Source organism: Cryptomeria japonica, chromosome 5 (assembly GCF_030272615.1).
Source record: "Cryptomeria japonica chromosome 5, Sugi_1.0, whole genome shotgun sequence".
NCBI lineage: Eukaryota > Viridiplantae > Streptophyta > Pinopsida > Cupressales > Cupressaceae > Cryptomeria > Cryptomeria japonica.
The window spans coordinates 158,734,773-158,759,714 of record NC_081409.1 but is presented as its reverse complement, the minus strand read 5'-3'; the positions used below and the strand labels follow the sequence as shown (position 1 = coordinate 158,759,714).

The window sequence follows — 24,942 nt, the reverse complement described above, 5'->3', positions numbered from 1 at the left end:
TGTATGAAGCCTTTCATACCATGCTCTCAGTGCTTGCTTTAATCCATATAAAGCTTTATGCGATCTGCATACCATGTATTTCTTATCAGTCAGAGCATAACCATTTGGCTGCTCAATGTATACTTCTTCTTCTAGTATCCCATTCAAAAAATGTTGACTTAACATCCATCTGGTATACCATGAATTTCTTGTGTGCTACAAATGCAAGTAAAGTTTTGACACCTTCTAGTCTTGCCATTGGTGCAAAAGCCTCACCATAGTCTTCTCCTTCCTCTTGTGCATAACCTTTGTAAACCAACCTAGCTTTGTTGCGAACTACAACACCACCTTCATTCAACTTTTTCTTGAATACCCACTTAGTACCTATCACATTTTTATTTACTGGTCGGGGTACTAAGGTCTATGTGTTGTTCTTCTCAATTTGATATAACTCATCCTCCATTGCTTTAACCCAATGATCATCACCAAATGCTTCCTTAGCAGTTCTTGGTTCAATAGTGGAGATCTTGCAAGAATTCTCTCTGATTCTTCTTCTGGTTAGTACTCCAACATCCTTATCCCCAATAATCTATTCAGGATTGTCATTCAGTCTCACATATCTTGGAATAACATGATCATTATCTTCAAGTTCAGTTTCTTCATTATCATCATCTTCTTCTGAGTTTATCTGTTCTGGTTGAACTGGTACATCAGTATTTGCTTTGCTAGTTTCAGATTTCAGAGTTTTTGGTTCCAAAAACAAAATGCAAGGATCTTCATATTTTTTCTCTGAACTAGTTTCCTCTAATACCAAGATATTCATCCACTCGAACATCAACACTCTCAATAATTTTATGTCCAGTTGTTAAAACACTTGTAGGCCTTACTCTTGTTGGAATAGCCAAGAAATATACCTTCATCACTTTTATCCTCAAATTTGCTAATATAATCACCTCTCTTAATAAAACATTTGCTTCCAAATATTCTGAAATAACTAACATCAGGCAATCTACCATACCAATATTCATAAGGAATCTTGTCCTTACCTCTCTTTACCAGAATTCGGTTCATAGTGTAGATAGTTGTGTTGATAGCTTCTCTCTAGAAAGTTTTCGCTACACCTCCTTGTATCAACATCGTCCTAGCAGCTTCAACAACTAACCGGTTGTTTCTCTCTGCGATACTATTCTGTTGTGGTGTCCTTGGTGCAAAAAGTTGTCGTTTGATACCATTTTCTTCACAATACCTAATGAATTCCTCATAAGTAAATTCACTGCCCTGATATGTCCTCAGACATTTTATCTTCTTACCGCTCTCCTTCTCAGCTAAGGCCTCGAATGCCTTGAACTTACCAAAAGCTTCAATCTTATCCTTCAAGAATGTGACCCACATCATCCTTGAGCAATCATCAGTGAAGATCATAAAATATATGTCACCTTGAATACTTTTTGTTCTTATTGGTCCACAAAGATTTGTATGAACCAAATCTAACAAATGCTCCCCTGAAAAATATTTGCTCTTGAAAGTTGAGGATTTCATCTTTCCCAACTGACATTCTTTGCACAAAGCATTAACTGGTTTGTCTAACTAAGGCAAACCTCTCACTATCTTGGACTTACTTACTTTAACAATGTTATGAAAGTTCATATGACAAAATCTCCTATGCCAAAGCCAACTATCATCTATCTTTGCAATTAAACAGTTGTTGACTTTAGGATTAAGGTGAAACAAGTTACCTTTAGTTTGCTTCTCGGTTGCAATCAGTTCACCTTTGTTGTCATAGATTTTGCACATACCATTTTAAAACTCTAATGGGTATCCTTTGTCATTGAGTTGTGCCACACTCAAAAGATTGTGCTTTAAACCTTTAACCCAGTAGACATCATCTGCACTACTCTTTCCATTAAGAGAAATAGTTCCCTTACCTTTAACCATGCAGGGTGAGTCATTACCAAATCTTACAACTCTGCCATTAAATTCCTTAAGAGAAAGAAATTTGCTCCGATCATCGGTCATGTGATGTGAACAACCACTATCAATGATCCAATCATCGGAGTTATCCATCCTGGATACTAATGCCTTCTGGTCTGGCATCTCTTCTTTAATAGCTACAAACACAATGTCTTCATTAGCATCACCATCAGATTCCTCATCAGTGATACCACCATAAACAACAATAAGACAATCTCTTTTGCCTTTACCCTTATAGTTTTTGAATTTCTCTTGTTTGTGCTCATTATCACCATTAGGACAGTTAGCAACAATGTGTCCAATCTTGTTGCATGCAAAACATTTCAAAGGTAATTTGCCTCTATATTTACTTGTACCTCTAAGCAATCGCTTGGCCAACAATGTTTCAAGCTCAACTAAATTGTCTTCATCATCAACTTCTCTGTTGGATCTGGATTCATAACTGTGACTGGCATCTCTACTTTTCCTCACAGATGGGTTAGGAACAAAAGCTCTAAATGCAGACCTAGATTTCTATACACTACCATCATAACCATTTAATTCAAAAGTAGTAAGCTTGCCAATGATGGAGTCAAGAGTTACCTTAGTTTTGTAAATAGACTTTAGCTCCTGAATAAATGCAACTCGGATAGCGTAGACCGGTAGCAGGGTATTCAGTACCTTATTGATCGCTATGGAATATTTCACTTTACCTCCTGCACTCTTAATTTCACCAACTATCTCTTTTATCCTTTGACCATACTATTGGATATTCTCACCTTCAACCATCCGTATGTCATCCAACTTTCCTCTTCAACTCTCTTCTTTAGCAATCTTAACATGTTCATCACCGCTATGAATCGCTTCAAGTTTTTTCCATACCTCATATGCAGTTTCAAGACCATGAACATCTACATACTCTGCATCAGACAAAGAAATGATAATAGCCTCCAATGCTTGATGATTTTCTTGTTGCTCTTTCTTCTTATCATCAATCAACATCCCAGTAGGTGCAACATACTTAGTATCAACATGTTCCCCATACTGGCTTCCCAAACTCTTGATATAAATTTTCATTCTATCACTCCATATCCTATAGTTCTCTCTATTAAACTTTGGACCTTCCTTCTTCATCATGATCTGCAAGATATTTATTTCAAGCTGTTAGGCTAAGACCTTAGAGGACCTAGATAGCTCTGATACCAATTGATGGTATGATAAAATAATAAGTATTAGGTCAACTACTGAGAGGGGGGGGTGAATCAGTAGATAGAAAAACTGATACAAACTTCACCAATCTCAAAAATCAATCTCTCAAAGTAAACTTAGAACTAACAATGTAATACCTTTGTCAAGATAAAAACTCATAAGATAAATCGGTTGACTGATACAACAAATTAACAGTAAACAACTTCTTCATTTCTCAATGCTTCCGGTTATCATGACTTATCAAAGTAGTTAAGTAGTTACGTAAATCAACCATGAAAACATAACCACAAAAACATTCACCACTTGACACAAATATTTTTTGACGTGGAAACCTAAATAGGTAAAAATGACAGTGAGATGAGACACATGAGATAACAATCTGAACTCTTTTGAAGTTCGTCTTGTTAGTAGCCTAGCCTGTTAAAGCTTTACAAAAGTCATGTTAAGAACTGATCCTGTTAGGAATCACCCGGTTAAGGGATTGACTACAATGCCTTGTTAGAAGCAATACCCTGTAAGGAGGAACCTCGGTAGAGGATTTGAAAGTCCAATCTAATAGATCACCTTGTTAGAGGATTTAATAACACCAAGCTTGTTAGAGCTTACCCGTTTAGGGGATTTCAATTCTGCTGTAATTTTTAGAAAACAATGGGAGTTTGTTGATCTGTCTGAATAGCACTACACTTGCTTGATCAGATCCATTTCATGCTCCTGTCTGCCTTTACTCAAACTACAGATGCATCATCCGATTCGGCAACCACACACTCAACTAATCTTTGCTAACTCTTTTCCAACTCAATAAACTAAACAACTTCATCGACCTTATAAACAAATAAATCAGGTCGGTAACACAACAAAAACCTAATTCTCATAGAGATTACAAACAAATCAGTTCATGTGTGACCGTTGGATTACATAACAATATCTGCACATCAATCAAGAAAACCTTGATCGCTCCTTGATCATCGCTTCATCGAACTTAGTAACTCATCACGTGCTTTGCATTAGATGCAATACATTTTCTCATTCCTTAGACAAAAACCGTTACAACAACTCGCCAAAATCTCTTGAAATTGTCTTCATACAATAATCATACGAGTCATAATCATTACCACTCATCATCATATCATAAACCAATATAACCAATTCACCAAACTTAATCGGTTAGGGTTTATCAAAAACAACAAGTAGGGTTTACCGGTTACATCAATAAATAAGGTTTACACCGGTTACCGGTTCACTCCACAAATTCTTCCTACCGGTTATAGTAACAATATTAACAACAACATCAACAATATCATTACTGGTTAATTGCCATCAATGACAACATAACATATCATTAATGCAATCTTCATGCAAATGCCAACACCTTCCTCCAATATTTTTATGTCTTGTTTACCCAATCTACTTGCAATATGAAAATGGCGTACAATTGCGATTCTATGAGTACATCACTCCTGAATAGAGAATTAGCCACAACATTCTCGTTTCCCTTTTTATATATCATCTCAAATTTATATCCCAACATCTCAACTATCCACAATGTAGTAAGCCACTATATTCCTAACACAATGTCTACATACATGGAAGTAGAAAACATATGTTAATCAATCTATTTTCTCCAATAAAATAATTGATGTTATGTCATTTTCCCTAAAAAAATTACAGTAGCCCCTTCTATAATCCTGACATAAAATCTTGAAGCTAGATTGGCAAAATAATTAAGACAAGTGCCTAACTTGTTGTTGATAACATTGCAAGTACTTCTTGAATCTATCAACACTATTAATCTCTTTCTTCAAGAAACTCGCTACCTCAACAATTTGTAGGGTGTTAATGCCAGAAAGAATGGTTGGTTAGGCAACTCTTGATTCTTCATCTATTTCATTGCTAAAGTCCAATATTTCTTCATCTTCTTCTTCCTCACTTGACTCTTCAATATAAACATTTTTTCTTTTGTATATTTTTCTCTTTTTCTCTTCAATTTGTCGAGTCAATCTAGTGAGTTGAGATTGTGTTGAAAAGCTCCTCTCTTATGACATTCAACCCTTGTCTTTTAGGAACTAAAATCTTCTCTAGCCTACATGCTAGGACAGTAGAATCAAATATAGAAGTAGGTATAAACATGTGTACCTCATGTAGGATGTGATCCTTGAGCCCACCCAAAAATAAGCCATTCAATTTATCCTATGTTATTGTCTCTACTCATAAGGATAGCTTTTGGATAGTTGAATATAATCTTTAATGGATCATAATTATTGCAATTTAGTTAACTAAAGTGTCTAACACACTATTAATAGAGTTTAGTTTTAGCTCATCTATAAAATTGACCATGTGATAGTAGGTTCCTTTTTCTTTCTTTGTTCACATAGCCATCAATACCAAATGAATTGCTCTAGTTCTAGATATAAGAAAGCCATTGTCACTTTTTACCCACTTGGAATTCAATGCACATCAAAATAATCTCCATTTGATTTATCCAAGTCAATAGATCCTTGTCATCAAACTTGACCATATCCACCTTTGGTAGAAAATTTTGAAATCCTATATGAGTGGTAGCATCTAGATCATTGATTGGCTTGTCCTAATGGGAAATTTTGAAATCCCATATAAGTGGTAGCATTTGGATCATGATAAACTTGTCCTAATAATCCACCTTGATTGAGTAGGTTTTGGGATTGTTTGTTTGATTATGAGAATGATATCTTCTAAATCAGTTCTTGGATGTACTCTATTTCCCTTTCCATTCTTCATTCATTGCATACTTGATGCTATTCATTTCTCCTTGCATGTTATGCATACTCGCCAACTAGTTCACTTAGTTGTCTAATGGCGAGGGAGTTACAACCAAGGCTGCACTTAATCCAAACTATTAAGTCCATATCCTTTTTGTTAGGACTCTTTCATAGTGTATAAGAATTTTTCCCTTGCCTCTAGTTTGTGGTGCTACCATACTAAGGATTGATAAGCAAAATCTATTTTTTTGTTGTTGATGAAACCTTTGATTGAATGATTTCAAAATTATTTTGGTCCTAGAATTAAATTTTCAAAGACCAAATCCCTAATGATTTTTTTCAAGCTTTCCAAAAATGTAAACAAATTTTTAAAAGTTCCAAAAATTGTAGTCGATAGAGAAAATTTATGAAAAACACTAAAATTGCAATAACTTACTCAAAACAACTCCAAATAAATTCATATCAAAATTGGAAATAGAGAGAAATACCCTTGTTCAACCCTCCAAAATTCAAAAAGAATAATATTTTTCACACTTAGGAGCAAATTTGGTGGAAACCCTAATTTCACAATAACTCCCTCAAATCTAAATTATATCGCCTTCAATATATCTTTGATCAACCCTTCAAAAACAATTTTTTTAAAAATAAGATAACTTGCATAAGAGAATATTGATTTTAACAATTATCAAGAATTTACAATTTAAATATTGGTTTTTGTGTTTTATTTGCCCTTAAAGTGTTATATTAAAATTATAATAATAATTCATATTATTTTATTATTATTGTTTGATTATTATAATATTATTGTTATTATTATATTTTTATTATATTAGGTTATTGTTTTTTATAATAAAAGAAGCCAAAACAAGGGGGCTGAACCAGATATAGTCACATTAACAACAAACGAGCAACTATTAGCAGAGAAACAACAAAATCATAGCCTCCTAAAACTTTCCTCTATCAAAAACTTTAAAATTTATACCCATATTAACAGAGTTTAAAAGAGTCATAGTAAACCATAAAATATGCCACACAGGGCTAAAGATAAACAAGTCCAAGATTATCCAGCAAGCCGTATAACCATAACTATAACCAGTAAGGCCACGAAAGCCATTCAAAAACTCAAAAAACCACCAAGTAGCTAACATCCCTACTTCCTTTTCCCATGACTCATCTTGGATAGGAGCCTCCTAGCCCACTCCTTAGTGAGAAATTTGAAGAGGTCTTTGTAGTCCTCTTTCTCCTTCTTTTTACCTTTCTAGGTATTTTCTTGCAAAAGACACAGAGTGGTCGTAGAATTGTGCATGACATTCAACACGAATCTGGTGACCTTCTCCAATCTTTTTTTGACGACATTCGCTCTATAGGCAATATCCTGCACTTGCTTGTTCAGTGCATCCACTTTCTTCTCCAGATCCATCAGCTTGCCATTCGCTTCCTCCTTGATACTACTAGCTTCCTCAATAACCACCATTTTCTCAAACCTGAGGGTAGGGGAAGGGGAATTGGCCCGAGACTTAGGATCAACATCCGGGATCCTAGGGTTTTTAGGGCTCTTAGAGACATGGGTAGAGTTATCAGAATGGGGGGTCGAGGTAAGTGAGACAGGGCTGCATTATCAGAGGGGTTAATCCCCGTATCATGGGAAGAGGAGGGGCCCTTAAAGGATTTCTCTTTTTTAGGGGGCTTGGACGCCAGTCTCATAGAGTGACGAGGAGTGTTGGCTTCATCATTGATCTCCACATCAGAGTCAATTTCTTGGATTCGAAGGGTTTTGAATCCTTTGAGTGACAAGAACACTACTTGAATTTCTTGTTGGAGGAGCCAAACTCGAGAAGGAGAGTAGGGCTTTTTTCAGGGTTTGCAGCAATCTTGGGTGGGGACTGGTTTTCCGACATATTTTGAACCAAAATCGTGCGGGGGCGGCAAAGGGCCAGATGGAAGTTATACAGGCGAAGGATAAGGCCTTGGTGGAGAATGGTATAATCCTTGTTTTTCTTCTTAGCCTCGGCAACATCTCTCACGTTAGTAGCCATAAAGTGCAATAGATAAAAAGCAATAGAAATAAGGTCCCTATTCCTAAGATGATTAAGAAAAGGGAGGTGTTTTTAATAGAAAACCCCATATCGCCCTTCGAGAGTGAAATATTTCATAATGATGTAGCACACCTCGTCCCATGGCAACGAAATCTCCTCGCAATTGAATCCCTTAGACCACTTCACGGGGTTCTCTCCTTCGCAGAAAAACTGGTTCAGACTAGTGGTGTTCGAGATACGCCTCTTCTTTTTCTATTTTTGGCCTTCCATGGAAAGGCTCATCGCCTGAGCTATGACCTCCTCATTCACTTCAAACAAAATGCCACCCATAGTGACCCTTTTGTCCTCCCAAGAAGCCAAAAACTGTTTAGACAGTCTCTCGTCATTGCCTTTCATGGTCTCCATGAACTTATCAATACCTCCTTCCATGCACACAAACCAAATTGTCGGCCTAGCTTTGAAATCATCTATTTTATCCAGTTCAAGTCTCAATCTATCACCCCCCATTATCGTTTCCTCTAGCTTAGCAAAGAGAAGCACGCCAAGGAGAAAACAAAGTCGCTCAATAGCCAAAGAAGAGTCCAGAAGTAGGCCCAACAAATTTTGATATAAACTAGTGTAATAATCATCGTGATTATTACAAGTAGCGTTTGAGCAGATCTCCCAAGGTCGAGATCTCTTCCGCTCATGTGAACCATCAATCCACCCAATGTGACTTAGTCGAGACAAGTTGTTGTCTTCATCACTACCAATGTCATTAGATCGGATGATTAAAAAAATATTGTCTTTTTCGATATCGGTACTCCACAAGTAGATAAAATCATTAATTAATCCACTTGAATTATTTTGGGAAAGATGACTAGGTCATATGCCGCTATGTGGCATATTTGTCCCACCATTGGTGGGATCCGACTTCAAATTCAAAATTTGGTAATTTATGATCCTCATCAGATAATAACTGATTAAAGGGAAAAGCGGAGGGAGGGGGGTCAACATTAGGTTATTGTTTTTATATTAATAATATTAATATCTATCTTTAAAATAATCTATATAAAATACACTCAAATATATCATGATCTAAGCGTCTAATTTTTTTACGACAATGGGATATGGAGACATATAAACTTATAATGAATAATTTGTTAGAATATTTAATCTTTACTTGGCTTAGGTTTATTTGTATTTAGTTTAGGATATTCCTTTGGAATTCCTACATGTAATTTGTCCTCTAGTACATGTGTGAGGACAAGCCATTTCTTTTATTTTCCTTTATTAAGGAATATTAGATTTCCTCCATAAGAGGATGTGGACACATGACACACACATTTTATGAATGGTGGCATTCATAGATTTGGGAGTTACTTTGTAACTCCTCTCCCCATCTCTATTTAAGAGATGTCTCCTCTCTCATTTCTTCTTAATGACATTATTGTAAAGACTCTCTCTCACTCTCTCTCTCATTTTAGGCATTGCCTCATTCATAATATCACAAGGGGTTTTTCTTTGTTTTTCCCCTTTCAAAAGTTCTTGTGCCTCCTTCTTCACATTTGGGTGATTTCTCCAAGGTTTCTGCATTTATCTTGGTAACATTTACTTCATCAATAAACTTACTTAGATTTTGTTTCTCTTTCCTTGCTCTTGTATTTCCTTTCATGGTATCAGAGCAGGTTCTAATCCTTGTTTCAAGTTGAGATGATGAAGGTTACCATTCTGTGGAGTTCACCTTTTTGGAGGCATTCTTGAGAGGAGAAGAAGTTCTTTCTCTAATATTTTCTATTGTGCAGGTTTTTTATTTCAGATTTTAATTTTTTTTCAAACTTGTTAACAAGTTTGCCTACAGGTTCAATCTTCTTAGATTCTACCTTTTTTAAAAATAAGCTTTGGAAGGCTTGCCGCCAAAGTTTCTTCTTTCTGGTTTAAAGTTGTGGCTTTGGAAGGCTTGCTGCCAAAGTTTCTTCTTTCTGGTTTAACATTGTGATTTTGGAAGGCTTGCCACCAAAACTCAGTTTCTAACCTCTTTTCCTGCATTCTATAATTTATATTTATCAGTTTGGAGGGCTTGCCATCAAAACATTTTGCATTTTTCAGTTGCTTCTTTGTTTGTTTGCAGGTTCTAAAATTTTATTTCACTTGCAAATTATTGTTGGTTTATATATTTTCTAACAATTTATGTTTGTAGATTCAAAGACCTATTTATGTTTCTGTCTGTTGTAATCATTTTGTTTTTCATATTATTTCAATCTTTTGCTAAATCTTTCATCTTTCTGTTTAAATCTGTTTAAAATAATTTTGTTCAAATCTAAATTTATTTCATTTTAAATCTAAATCTATTTATTTTAGCTTTTGATAAGAAGAAATCGGTTAGAAGATTAAGCTCTTTCATTCTCATTCATTTTATTTTTATTTTTATTTTTCAACGAGTTCTATGTTTTTCCTTGCTATCACCTTTTCCTGTGCTTTTCCTTGCTATCTCCAGCTCTACTTTCTATATTTGATGAGTTTGATTTGATTAAAAATAATGTTACTTGCATCACCAATCAACGCCTTTACATCTTGCATGTAACGGTTTTGCTCTCATACGTTTCTATTCTGACCAACAGTTCATTGCACCCTGCTCTTGGTAGCGTATTGATCATGTCTTATTTTTAAAAAAAATACACCTCTTTTAAAACTCACGTATCATATAATTTATATTATTTAACTTCTTCATACTTTAACATTTTCACTTTAATTTTATTTGACTTACTTTAAAGTTTTAAGTTTTTAATCTTCCTCGTATTAAGTAGAGCCTACTTTATTTTTTATTTTAAACTTTCAAAGTAATAGGATTCCACATATATTAAAACTTAAAAAAAAGGTTCTAAGTTTATTTAAAAGTTTTTAAAAGGTTTATAAAGTTTTATTTGCATTTAAAAAGTTTATGCAGCTTTAAATTTTTTTTATATAATAAAGTTTTTTAATATATAAGGTTTTTAAATTATTTTATTTTATTATTAATAAAGATTTAAAGTCTTTTTAATATAAAGTTTGTTCAATTAAAATTAATTGTTTAAATTTAAATTTGTTATTTTAAAATAACATTTTTTCATAAATATTTTTGTACAAATATTTGTAAATTTTTAAAAGCTATTGAAATTTGATTTTATTTGAGGTTATTTTTCGTCTTTTAAAACCTATCCATTATTTGTTCAAGTTTATTTTGCTATCATGTCTACATTAATTCTGGAAATTAAATTAAATTGTTCCAATTATCATTCATGGAAACCACATATCTCGTTTATTTTTCGTTTCAAACACCTTTTGGATGTTGCTACTGATAAAACCTCAGAGCCCGCTTCAATTGCTCCTCAAGCCGACCAAGATAGATGGAAGGCTCAAAATGCGGAAGCACTTGGTTTAATTGGTATTTCAATGGTTCCTGATTTGTATGTTCTAATTGGAAATTGTACAAAAGCGCATGAAGCTTGAGAAATTTTAAAAACAACTTATGATAGCTCAAATGAATCCCGAAAAATTCAGCTTCAAGATCAACTTGAAGATCTCAGGTATACAGATTTTAAAACCATGGATGAATTCTTATTAAAGTTTGATTCTGTTAATAGTGAATTAACTGGTTTAGGAGTTACTCTAGCTGATTTACGTTTAATTCATCGTATTCTTAAAAAATGTCTTCCTCGTCAATTTCATCAATTTATTACGAATATCCATGCTCAACTTGCTATTCCTAGTCTAGCTGCTCAATTAACTTATGATATTTTTCGTAATTTATTACGTCAAGAGGAAGCTAAATTAATTCAATTCGGTACTCTTAAAAGTAGTGAACATGCTTTTATGTCTAAAAACCATAATCATTATAATAATTTTAGATCCAATAATAATAATAATCATCATAATAATAATCACAAGTCTTCTAACTATCAATCTCAGTCTAAATCCTATCATAACAATTCTCATAATAATAATCATAATAATGCGTACAATAATCAAAGGAATAATTCTCAAACAAGACCCCATTGCACATATTGTGGGAAAGATGGACACATTACTAATAATTGTTTTAAGAAGCAAAATGGTAAAAAGTCCATGAACCAAAATAATCAAAATAATCAACAACATAAACCTCATTATTAAAAAGGTAATAATAATGGTAATTCAACTCGTCATGCATTTACATGTACTTATAATGTTTCTCAACCACTTGAATGGATTATTGATTCTGGTGCATCTTAGCATGTTACTTCTCATAAAGAATGTTTTGAATCTTTGCATCCTAATACTTCTAATATTCCTATTCAATTAGCTAATAATCATAGTTGCAAAGTTGAAGCTATTGGTGATGTGAATGTTCCTAATGGGAAATTGCATGATGTTCTTTATGTTCCCGAATTAAAATCAAATTTGATTTCGGTTCCTAAACTTTGTCAAGATTATAAAATTAACTTTTATAGGGGCATGTGTTCTATCATTGATCCAAAAACTAATCATGTTATTGCTACTGCTAAAATGGATAGTGATAACTTATTCGAGTTCTATGAATTTGCTCCTACAAAGTATTCTTTGCTTACTAGTGTTGATTTTACTATATAGCATGAAAGACTTGGCCATCTCAATTTTGATTATATATCATTGATACAAAAAGAAAATATGATTGATGGATTGCCTAGTATTGTTCCTTCTCAAATTGTTTGCAATGGTTGCATGAGTGGTAAGATGCATAGGGAACCCTTTCCTCATGGTCAATCTTGGAATGCATATACTAAATTGCATCTAGTTCATAGTGATCTCTTGGGTCCCATGGAGAATCCCTCCATCCAAGGTTCAAGGTATGCTCTTACCTTTGTTGATGATTTTTCAAGTAGAACATGGATATATTTCTTTCATAGTAAGGATCAAGTGCTTGATGTGTTTACTGAATTTCATATGTTTGTAGAAAGACAATCTAGTTCTAAAATTAAGATTCTTGGTACTGACAATGGAAGAGAATATGTCAATAATGCATTTAATGCTTATTTGAAATTTTTTGGAATTAAACATGAGCTTACCATTCCTTATACACCACAACAAAATGGTGTGGTAGAACGGAAGCATAGGACAATTGTTGAAATGGCTACATGTTTATTGCATGCAAAAAATATGGATTCCAAGTTTTGGGCTGAAGCTATGGCTTGTGCAACTTATTTAATTAATAGAACACCTACCAAAGCCTTAAAGGATAAAACTCTTGAAGAAGCTTGGTCTGGTAGAAAGCCCAATTTGCAGAATTTAAGAATTTTTGGTTCCATAGCTTATGTTCACAAACCTAAAGAGAAAAGAAAAAAATTAGAATCTAAATCTTCTCCTTTTATTTTTGTTGGTTGTGATGAAAATACTAAAGGTTATAGAGTTTACAATCCTATTACTAACAAGGTAAAAGTTGTAAGAGATGTTTGTATTGCAGAAAAAGGCATTCACGTTTGTTCTAAAGTGTAGAATGATGAACTTGATCAAAGCAAAATTGTGCTTGTGGAGGACCAACCTCCTTCCCTTAACCCTACTCCTAATGCATCTCTTTCTATTCCTTCTAGTGATAGTGATGATGATAATAATAACTCTACTCCTCATGACTCTTCTTCTAGTGATGAATCCATTACTTCTAAAAGGAGACCTAAATGGTTTAAATCTTTAATTCAAGATAGTGATGAATACTTAGCTAGAATGGATAGAATTCAAGCTAGAAGAGTTAATTATTGTAATTAAGCTTTAATGACTACTATTATGAATTCTAATAATCCTAAAACATTTGATCAAGTTAAAAATCAACCACATTGGCAACAAGCAATGAAGGAAGAATATGATACTTTAATTTCTAACCAAACTTGGGATTTAGTTCCCTTGCCTCATGGTAAAAATCTTGTTTCTTGCAAGTGGCTTTATAAAACTAAATTGAATGCTAATAATCAAGTTAGTAAATTTAAAGCTAGATTAGTTGCTAAGGGTTTTTCTCAAATTGAAGGCTTAGATTATACTGAAACTTTTGCTCCTGTTGCTAAAATGCCTACAATTAAACTTGTGCTTGTTTTAGCTTCTAGAATGGATTGGCTTATTTACCAAATGGATGTTAAAAGTGCTTTTCTTAATGGTGATTTACATGAGGAAATTTATATGTCTCAACCTCCTAGTTTTATTAAATAAGGTAATGCACACTTAGTTTGTAAATAAAGAAATCAATTTATGGATTAAAGCAATCTCCTAGGGAGTGGTATACAAAGATTAATGCATTTTTTCTTTCTCAAGGCTTTATTAGAAGTAAAAATGATCCTAACTTGTATATTAAACATAGTGAAGATGATATTATCATTATTATCTTGTATGTAGATGATTTGATTCTTACTTCAAGTTCCAATACTTTGATTTCTGATATTAAGTTTCAACTTAATCAAAAATTTCAAATGACTGATTTAGGTCTTTTACATGATTTCTTAGGAATGCAAATTTGGCAAACCTCTAAGGGAATTTTCTTATCTCAAAGTAAATATGCTCAAGATCTCATGGATAAGTTTAAAATGAATGATGCTCCCCATGTTTCAATTCCTATTGAATTAGACACTAAGTTAATGCTTGATATGAAAACTCCTCTTGTTGATCCTATTTGTATAGACAATTAGTTGGAAGTTTGAATTATTTAACTCTTACTAGGCCAGATATTGCTTATAGTGTTGGTTTGGTTTCAAGATTCATGTCTAAACCTCAACAAACACACTTTAAAGTTGCTAAAAGAATTTTAAGATATATTAAAGGAACTATTAATGTAGGTTTGTTTTATGATGCAAATTCTGATTTTACTTTAAACAGTTTTATTGATTCCGATCTAGGTGGAGATCCCAATGATGGGAAATCTACTTGTGGTTATTGTTTTTTTGTTGGTTTAGAAGCAATTTCTTGGAATAGTAAAAAGCAACAATCTACCTCTCTTGGATCCACTGAAGCTGAGTACAAAGGATGCACTAATGCTTGCAAAGAAGCCTTGTGGCTTAGAAAACTACTTGAAGATTTGAGTCTACCTCAACACGAAACAACTCCATTGTATTGTGACAACCAAAGTGCCATTGCCTTGGCTAAAAATCCAGTTTTCCATGCAAGGACAAAACATATTTCTCTCCAACACCACTTTATTAGAGAACAAATTGAAAACAAGCAAGTTTCACTACTCTATTGCAAGGGGGAAGACCAAGTTGCAGATATTTTCACCAAGCCACTTTGTAAAGAAAAGTTCCAATTTCATTGTAAACATCTTGGATTGCAACCCATTGAAGGGTTTGATGTAAACTCCCCAAGTAAAGCTTAAGGGGGGGTGTTAGAATATTTAATCTTTACTTGGCTTAGGTTTTTTTGTATTTAGTTTAGGATATTCGTTTGGAATTCCTACATGTAATTTGTCCTCTAGTACATGTGTAAGGACAAGTCATTTCTTTTATTTTCCTTTATTAAGGAATATTAGATTTCCTCCATAAGAGGATGTGAACACATGGCACACACATTTTATGAATGGTGGCATTCATAGATTTGGGAGTTACTTTGTAACTCCTCTCCTCATCTCTATTTAAAAGATGTCTCCTCTCTCATTTCTTCTTAATGACATTATTGTAAAGAGTCTCTCTCTCTCTCTCTCTCTCTCTCTCTCTCTCACACACACACACACACACACACACACACACACGCACACACATTTTAGGCATTGCCTCATTCATAATATCACAAGGGGTTTTTCTTTGCTTTTTACCTTCAAAAGTTCTTGTGCCTCCTTCACATTTGGGTGATTTCTCCAAGGTTTCTGCATTTCTCTTGGTAACATTTACTTCATCAATAAACTTACTTGGAATTTGTTTTTCTTTCCTTGCTCTTGTATTTCCTTTCACTATTATTAATAATATTATAATTAAGAGAATTATTATTATATTGTATTATATTGTATTGTATTGTATTATATTATATTACATTACATTATATTGTATTGTATTGTATTGTATTGTATTGTATTATATTATATTATATTATATTAATTATACATGAAGCAGAGGTGATAAGGGATACACTAGAAATATACTTGAAGGTTCCCTATCAAATCTTGAACAAGGAGAAAACATAAGTCTTCTTCTTTAATACAAAGAGGTTTATGCAAACTAGAATCAATCATATTCTAGGTTGTTCAATTGCCACTCTCCCTATTAAGCACCTTGGTACTCTCTTGTTTACTAGTATGGGTAAAACCACAAATTGGGAAGAACTAATCAACAATTTTTACAATAATATGTACAATTGGAAGAACTAATGGCTATCATTAGCTAGTAGGATCATGATGATTAAAGTCATACTTTCTGCGATCCCCATCTATGTAATGTCTTACTTTAGACTCTCAAACAAGACAATATCAGGATTGGAAGGTTTGATGAAGAAGTTTATGTGGGAAGGAGCTAAAGATGAGAAGCAAATTCCATTGATTAAGTAGGATACTACATGTTTTTCAAAACTTGATGGTGGTGTTGGGCTTAGACAGCTAGGGTGGTAAAATAATACTTTAGGTGTTAAATATATATGAAAAATGTATAAGGACCCACACAAATAGTGATGCCAAATAATGCAAAAAAATTATCTTGATTGTGATGGTCTGAAACAGGTCATCACAATTGCTAATAGTGGGGGTGGTTCTGTTGTTTGGAGATTCATATGGGATAGCCAAAAATAATTGTGCATCATTTGACATGGAAGATTGGGAATGGGTCCCAAACCAGGTTTTGGTATGACCCATGGAACAGGGAGATTCTTATAGGGTGGATCCTAAATGACCCAGACTAAATAGTAGGTTTATCCCAAGATATGTAGTCTAGTCGCAGGACAATAATGAAGATTACTAGGATTGACGTCTATTGAAAAGACTAAATATTCTAGAAGCAGCAAGAGGAACATTAAGGGCTACCCTATGACAAAGGAAGATAATGCTTACTACAGAGGAAGAATAAATAATATGTAGTGCATAAAAACAAAGGAGTAATTAGTAGATAATGCCTACTATAGAGGAAGATGAAATAGTATGCAATTAATCAAAAATAAAGGAGTATTCAATTCGGGTAAGATATACACTACAGGTTGCGTAGAAAGAAAAACCGGATTGACCAGCTAAGCTATGTTGGCATAATAGTGTGTTACCCAAAGCTAGGGCATTTCTTTGGACAACTTTACATGGAAAAATACTAACAAGATGGATTGAAGGTGGTTGGGATTGAAAGAACTAGCTACTACCCCCTTTGTTGTAGGGATGAGGAGAGTGTGGATCATTTACTTTTACGATGCTCATATGCTGAAAGATGTTGGGATTGATTGGTCTCATCCCTGAAATGGAAATTTGTGAGGCAGCCTTCAATATTGAGTTTTCTCTTAAGCAAGCCTATCCACAGTAAGGATTTGATGTGGGGGGAATATGGATCGTGGCTCCATCCATGGTGTCTTGGCAGGTATGGAAAGAAAGGAACATAAGTAGTTTTTGTAATCAGGCTCTGCCGGTTGAGGAGATGAGAACAAAAATTGAAAACGGAATCTGCAAGGTAGTAAATACTAAGGTGAAAGGAAAAAAGATTAAGTTATTTTCCTCGCGGCACAATGAAATTCAGAAGACAAGGGATAGCTTGAAGGCTCCATCCATCAATATATCAAGTAAACCAAAACTAAGGGAGAATGTCAAGTGGTCAGCGTCGATAAAGGGGAGATGCAAGCTTGATTACGATGGAGCAATGAAGGGGAATCCAGGAAAGGTTGGTATTGGTTGCATTATCAAAGGCAACGATGGTGTGTGTGTCAAGATATCAGCTAAAAACATTGGATGTGCTACTAATAATGAGGTTGAACTAGAGGTCTTCATAGGGGCCTTGAATTTATGCACAAAAAATGAAATTGGAGATCTGGATGTTTTAGGGGATTCACATATAAGCATCAGCACAATATGCAAGGGTCATATTCACAATTGGAAATTGAAGTCATGGGTGTCTTGAATCAAGAATTGTCTTGCAAATATGGGGAACACCTGAATTACTCATGTTTTTAGAGAATCTAACAGAGCGGCCAATTTTTTTGCCAAAGTGGGTGTGAATTTGGATGAGTGAGAATGTGTAATTGGCGAGCCTGACAGTTGCCTAGAGTTATGCGGACTTATTTCCTTATAATCAAGGATTGAGAGAGCCCTTCCACAATCTCTGGTTAGGTAAGCCATGCGGAAGTTAATTTATCTAAGATGGGATGGGAATGTTAACATCTATTGTCGCAATCAACACATTTGATCATCTATCTTTACCTGGAGATTATGCAAGATCCAAAGGACTCAATTGTGCAGAGAATATGGGGAATGACAGCACATTTTTTATGAAACACATAGTGGGTAATGTCAAGACAGTCCAAGCGAATTTGAAGGAGGTTTTTATTCTTGATTACTTGAATGCCTTGGAATGTGAGGGTTGCAGTGTCATGAGATAGTACATGGAGATCAAATCAAATCTGAACTAATATTTAGAGAGGAAGGAAAAGGTGGAGGAGTCGAAGTTAAGAATGGAAGGAATAGCGAACAATGATCTGGAGACTTTTGACTACAATATGCTTGTGCTATTATGACCTCGAGATAGGAATGGCTCAAGGCGATCTTTTTGTATTAGACTTGGACAAAGCTCGATTGCACAAACATGGAAAGTAGAAGTCGATGACACAACATGGAAGGCACAAATTCAAAGAACAAATCTCGAGGTTATTTTCTCACAAGCCAAAAATATCAAGAATAAATCTAAGGACGAATGAGAAGATTGGTGGACAAAGGAAGGGAAAGTTAAGGATCGTGGGATAAGGATAGATAAGAGATGGCTAAAGAGTTATTTAAAGAGTCTAACGCAAGATAATATATCATCATTTATACTAAGTTGATGGCAGATATATTTGGTATTAAATGCAGATATGTTGAAGGGTCCCTTGAAGAACAGATACCACATATGTTCCAGAAAGGGATGGAGGAGGAAAAGTTAACTATGATCAAGATTTTGGGGATAAATTTATATGTTGTAGGGCACATGCACGATAGAGTAATCTATGAGAGCTTGTTCACACAGATTGTGCAAATCCTGGTCTATGCTATAAAGGCCTTTGGTATAGTCAATCGAACAGTTCGAGAGGAGAATGCTACTCCAATTAGAACTGCTCTAAATCAATTGCAAATCACTCCAACTTCTAATGTGATGATGGGTTTCTTTAATCTAAATGTAGAAATAAAGAAGACTAAGATGAACAACGCTTGGAACCTATACAAAGAAAGGAGGTGGAGAAGGACGTATAACTTGGATGAGTTTGCCACTTTCATGAATAAGAATAAGGATCTACTATTACAAAAAAAAATAGTAGATAAGATAAAGGAGATTGGGAGGGAATTGGATATCTCTATCACTTATTCCTCATAGACTACGTAGGAGCTACCTTCGTATGCCAATACTTACACTAGTACATTTGGGGTTCAATTCCGATGGTCACTCGTCGGATTTCCGACTCTTTTTCGTGGGACTGCTGAAAAACGCAGTCGTTGAAAATTTTTTGTCGGATACTCTAACGGTGCTCGTCAACGTCGGAATTCCGACGAAAACCATCAGGTCTCCATTGGTGTATCTCTTACCGATAGCCTCATTGTCGGTTGTCGACAAGACATACACCAATGGAGACTTGATGTCTCGGGTGTCGTCGGGGTAGTACATGCTGATGAAATCCATTGGTAAGACTTACACTAGCGGCGAAGGGAACATTTGGTCTTGTTGATAGCCAATGAGGCTATCAATAAGACATACATAGATGGTTGATAGCCTCATTTCCATCGGTGTATGTCTTACCGATAGCCTCATCGGTTATCGACAAGACCAAATGTTCCCTTCGCCACTAGTGTAAGTCTTGTCGATGAATTTCATCGGCATGTGTTACCCCAACCGCTCATCTGCCGAGAGAATGTCGTCAGGCATACAACATCCTCGTCGGATGTTTTCGTTGATTTCCATCGGAATGTCGACACCGTCCGACAACAACCAGGAACAATGTACTGATGAGGATGTTGCATGCCCAACAATATAGTCGTCGGTGCAAATATAGGGGGCGTCAGAATTCCAATGATTATTTAATTATTATTATTTTTAAATAATACAAAAAATCATATAATGACTACTGAAAGCCAACAAATTCACATCAACCCGTTAATTGTTTTACAGCGTGAGACAAGTTTCGGGTCGAAACCCCACACAAAATATAGCTTATTGGCTAATAATGCGGCAATATTTTGATCAATTCAAGCAAATCAGTAGAACTTGTTAGGGCACTATCCTTCTTAACTATGTCTGATACAGGGATTTGTCTCTAGGTTTCTATCATGGCTTGTGCTCTATCAAATCTCCTCTATTTGAACTACCTTGAATGCATGCCTACCACTCTTTGAAACTTTGATAGTCTATATCCTCTATGTTGCTAACGTTGAAAGGCTCATTTATCACTATGAATATTGGCTCAAGTGTATGGCTTCTGCAATAGTGAATGTCCTTATTGTCACATACAATGAGTATGATGGCATCCTCGTCATCTTTTAAAAATGATCTCTTATCTAAGTATTTTCTCATATTGTTTGATGATCTCACCACTAAAAAACCTTCATCACTGTGATTTGCTAACTACTCGTGGAGAGTTATTTGACCGCTCTTTGTATCATCTATGGATCTAGGGATTTTGGTTTGACTAGCAACTCTTGATCTCTAACTTTGTATGACTTCTATTGTTGTTGTTCATTCTCTTCAAGTTGGCATCTACGTTATTGTTGCTATATCTTTCTTGTGATTGAAAGCTTTGATATCTCAACTATAGTGAGTTTTGACTGTGAATGAGGATAGTTCACGACCCCTTTTGTGATAAGTTTCTTTTAGATCAAAAGTTGACCTAGATTATCATCAAATGAGAACTATTGGCTATCATAATCACTATGCATAACGAGTTTTTGTTAGAGAGATCAAGTATTATATTAACAAAGTAATGAATTTACAAGGCTATGTGCTCAATGGGTCTCTTAACTTGTAAAAATTGCCAACATTCATGAAGAAAAATGAAAAAATGTCATTAGTGAAATGATTACTCATTGAGATCATCTTAAGATGATTTAAAACACAACCATCATATCCCAAAAAAAAAAAAATTGGCCAAATACGCCTCAAAAGCCTCTAATTACTTAAAAGTTAATACTATCCTCTAGATGTAAAAGGAAATTTGGTCATGTGCATTGACCGCAACAATTTGGAGTACAAAAGAGGGAATGTACCCAACAATCCGCTACAATTTTAAGAACAAAGAGACTCTATGGCACCAAGAGGTTGCAATCGTAGCCTATGTTGGCCATAATCCCTATTGCAGCAATAACGAGATGTGAGGTAACAGTTATAAAATTTGGATGAACTCAAAGAGACATTTACAAATACAACCTTCCCTTTATAATACCTAATTGAAAAAATGGATGCAATGCAAGTCCTTGTATCAATAATGTCTGCCAGATAGTAAAAAACTAGAACACTAAATTCCATATAAAAGTGGTTAGACTTAAAATGATAAGGAAAATTAAAAAATGCTACAGAAAATGTCAACTAATAAAAAAACTTACAAGGATGAGGCATATCCACAACTTTTGCAGTCACACCATGCATATCAGTAGTAGAAGCAACTCATAGTGTTAGTGTACATACAAGACAATACGGGAGTTCATTATACCCAGAAACTTGTGGTGTTGTTGTTCGTGTTGGCTCTGTTGAACCCTGCAATTAAGAATCAATATACATAATTCAATAAGATTAATTGTGCAACACAATAAAATATTGACAAGCGTGTTATCTTATTGATCTTCGTTTTGTTTCGAGAATAGTTTAATATTCTCTACTTAACAGGGTCAACCACGTGAAGGTGGAAGCTCATTTGGCCCCTCCCCCCCCTAACATCACTCTAAATTCCCCATTAACATCTAAAATTCATTCATTCTTTCATCCATTATTAAAATATAACATTCATTCATTATCACATAACATTCATTAACACATAACATTCATTAACATTCATTAACACACAACATTCATCAATATTCATTATCACATATCATTCATGAACATTCATTAGCACATAATTACATTCATTAACACATAAAAATCAGTCATTATCAAATAAGGTAGATTACAATCATTTCTTTTTTCTTTTTTTGTTGAAGCTATGTAAAAACTAAGTGGAGCATTGTTTTCTTCAGCATTTTCCCCATCTTCAGTTGTTCTGCCCTCTGCTCGTGATCTCGATGTATGCCTAGTCCTATATAGAGGACGAGGACACTGAACCAAAGGAGGGTCGTCTGCAATAACAAAGAAATGGGTTAAATTCAAAAAAAAATAAAAATATTTTTTACAAATATTTCATTAATTTAAAGAACATAATCGTGGCGCTCTTTACCTGATGGGGCGACATCATCTTCCACATCATTTTGTCTAGCCTCAACCTCAACATGTTGAACACCCTCTATATCCTCTGGAGTTGAAATACAAAAAGTTACCTTAATCAATACACCAATTGCAATTAAATTTGTTTAAAGGAATAACAATGGTCTTGTTTACCTAATTGGGGAACATCACGTTCCTGATGTTGTCTACCCGGATCATGCTCCACTTGGTCACCACCGACTACATGCTCTAAAATAGTAACAAAAAAGGTTACATTAATTACTACACTAATTACAATTTAATTAAGATGTTTAATTGTATTAATAATTACATAAAAAAAAAAATTGAATAGCAAATGAATACCTCCACTTTTGGAATGCACATCTGGACCTTCATGTCCAGGTTGTGTTCCACGATTAACAGGTTGCATTCCAATGTCATGCGTATTGTTATCATTGCTTGCTTATTTAAAAAATATATAGTCACTTTATGTTGGAACTTAAAATCAAATAGATTATTGGTAAAGTATTCAATTTGAAATTATTTTCATTTAGCTTATTTACCTTTGTGACAGATGCATCAAAATCTTGTGTTTGCCCACTCAATTCTCATAGCCATTCAACCACGACTGTATAGTCTTGCTGGTAGGCAATTCTCTTGCCATCTTCTATGGGCGCTCTATTGAATTCAGATCCTTGCATTTTTTTCTTAGTATCGTGAATTTTGTTTGTATTGTTTGATCAAAAAAAAATATTTGCAATTTATAAATATTTTGATGCGACGTTTCATTTATTGATTCTTACAATTCGTGCGACAAGTTTCATATAACCACCAGAGCCGAGTTTGTGTTGTTCGTGCTTTTCTTGTCTTGCCTTTGACGTGTCACTCAGTCTATGAAAAGTTTGAAATATGTTAGATTATATAAATATAAGGAGTAATTATTACATTCTCAATAGTATCACATACCTTCTTCTGGTGTCTGGTGGTGTATTTCCTTTTTTCCTTTCAATTCTCTCCTTCGCATCCAAAATCAAGTCCTTCCACTCCCTCTCTGGAATCATGGGGGGATGCTCGTACTTTACGTTCTTCTCTAAATGTGTCTTGTATTGGTCTCTCACATACTTTAGATATGTGCCAACTTTTTCAAAGACCTTGGTTTTGTCAAATGTTTCATTTCCGAACAACCCAACCATGCGGTTTGTTAGTTCATCTTTTAACCTTTTTTCTTGGTCATTCCACCTTTAAAGCAAAAACAAACCTGTTAGATTTAGAAATAAACTGAAGCTACCTTTGATATAGTTCAAGAGAAGAAAAAAAAGGATAACTATTCTAGCAATGATATGAAATCAAAATAGTGGATTAGGGTCAGGTCACATATGATGTTCCACATTTTACGTGTGGTGGGCCCAAATATCTGCAATGCAATGTCATTAAGATTTTTATAAAAAAAATCATTTCCTGCAAAAAAAATCATTGGATCATTAGTCCAAAATGAGCGACCAGTAAGTAAATTACAATTAGACTATATATGATAATAATTTTAAAGTACCTGGAACCTTATGTATCTTTAAGGGAATCAATTCTCCGTCGCTTACCACTAATGTGGCTTGCAACGTTCCCATACTATCAATACGGGAAGATCCAGGAAATGATGGTATGTTATCAGCAGTAATTGCCTCTGACGCATCCTCATGTGCATCTCCTGCTGCAGAAAATCAATCCACTAAGAAATGCCCCCAAGAAAGAACACTTCAAAGGAAATAAACACATAACAAAAGAGAGAGAGAAAAAGAGGGATCTACCAACAGTGGGCAGGTCAACATGACGTGCAGTAGACGATGTTTGCATGGTGTGTGTTGCCGACATTGCAGTCGGCAATACAGGTGGGGCTAACCTCAGATGAGGCAGTGTTTGCACGGGAACACTGACAACACTTGTAGAATAATACATTAAATATATGAAAACTACAAGAATTGTAAACAAGGATGAACCTTTATTAAGAATTGTAAAGAAAGATGAACCTTTATTAAGTGTTCGACGCTAATCTTAATGATAGAATGATATGAAGGAGGACAAAGGTAGGTATATTTGTGATAGGAGGGTAGTGTAAAGGAAGAAGGAAGGAGACACTTTGAAGAACACCATAATGTATTATGGTTTGATAAAACCAATTAAATTTTTTGTTTTGGAACTTGTTAATTGCAAATTTCAATGACAATCACATTTCATGCACTGTTTCAAGTTTCTTCTCATCAAGCAAATATATTAAAAATGTCTAATCAAGGATTTGATGGTGATGTGTAATGAATTAAATTTGTTTTGTGCCAAGTTAGAGCAATGGTTGTGAAGAATGAGGAGAGTTTGAATTGTTTTTCTCTAAACAGTCCAAAATCCTTAGTTATGGGTCAGTCACAAGGGTTTGTTAATATCCATTGATGTAGTCATTGAAAACTTCTCAAATTTTGGATTCCTATTGTCAACTCAAGTATCTTTCATATTGAATTGTTCTTATGTTGAATGGTTGTACAAATGTCAAGA

General features: G+C 34.5%; 2 long non-coding RNA genes across 2 annotated transcripts; both read right to left on the bottom strand.

Moving 5' to 3' along the window:
• Window positions 1-22,406: 22,406 nt before the first annotated feature.
• Window positions 22,407-22,877, bottom strand: LOC131875679 (uncharacterized). Its single transcript, XR_009372472.1, has 3 exons — window positions 22,768-22,877; window positions 22,579-22,653; window positions 22,407-22,492 (listed from the first exon to the last, which is right to left on the bottom strand). It is a non-coding gene; the product is annotated as an uncharacterized LOC131875679 (long non-coding RNA).
• A 329-nt stretch (window positions 22,878-23,206) lies between these two features.
• Window positions 23,207-24,102, bottom strand: LOC131072663 (uncharacterized). The gene is made up of 3 exons (XR_009372418.1): window positions 23,954-24,102; window positions 23,371-23,862; window positions 23,207-23,295 (listed from the first exon to the last, which is right to left on the bottom strand). It is a non-coding gene; the product is annotated as an uncharacterized LOC131072663 (long non-coding RNA).
• Window positions 24,103-24,942: the final 840 nt, after the last annotated feature.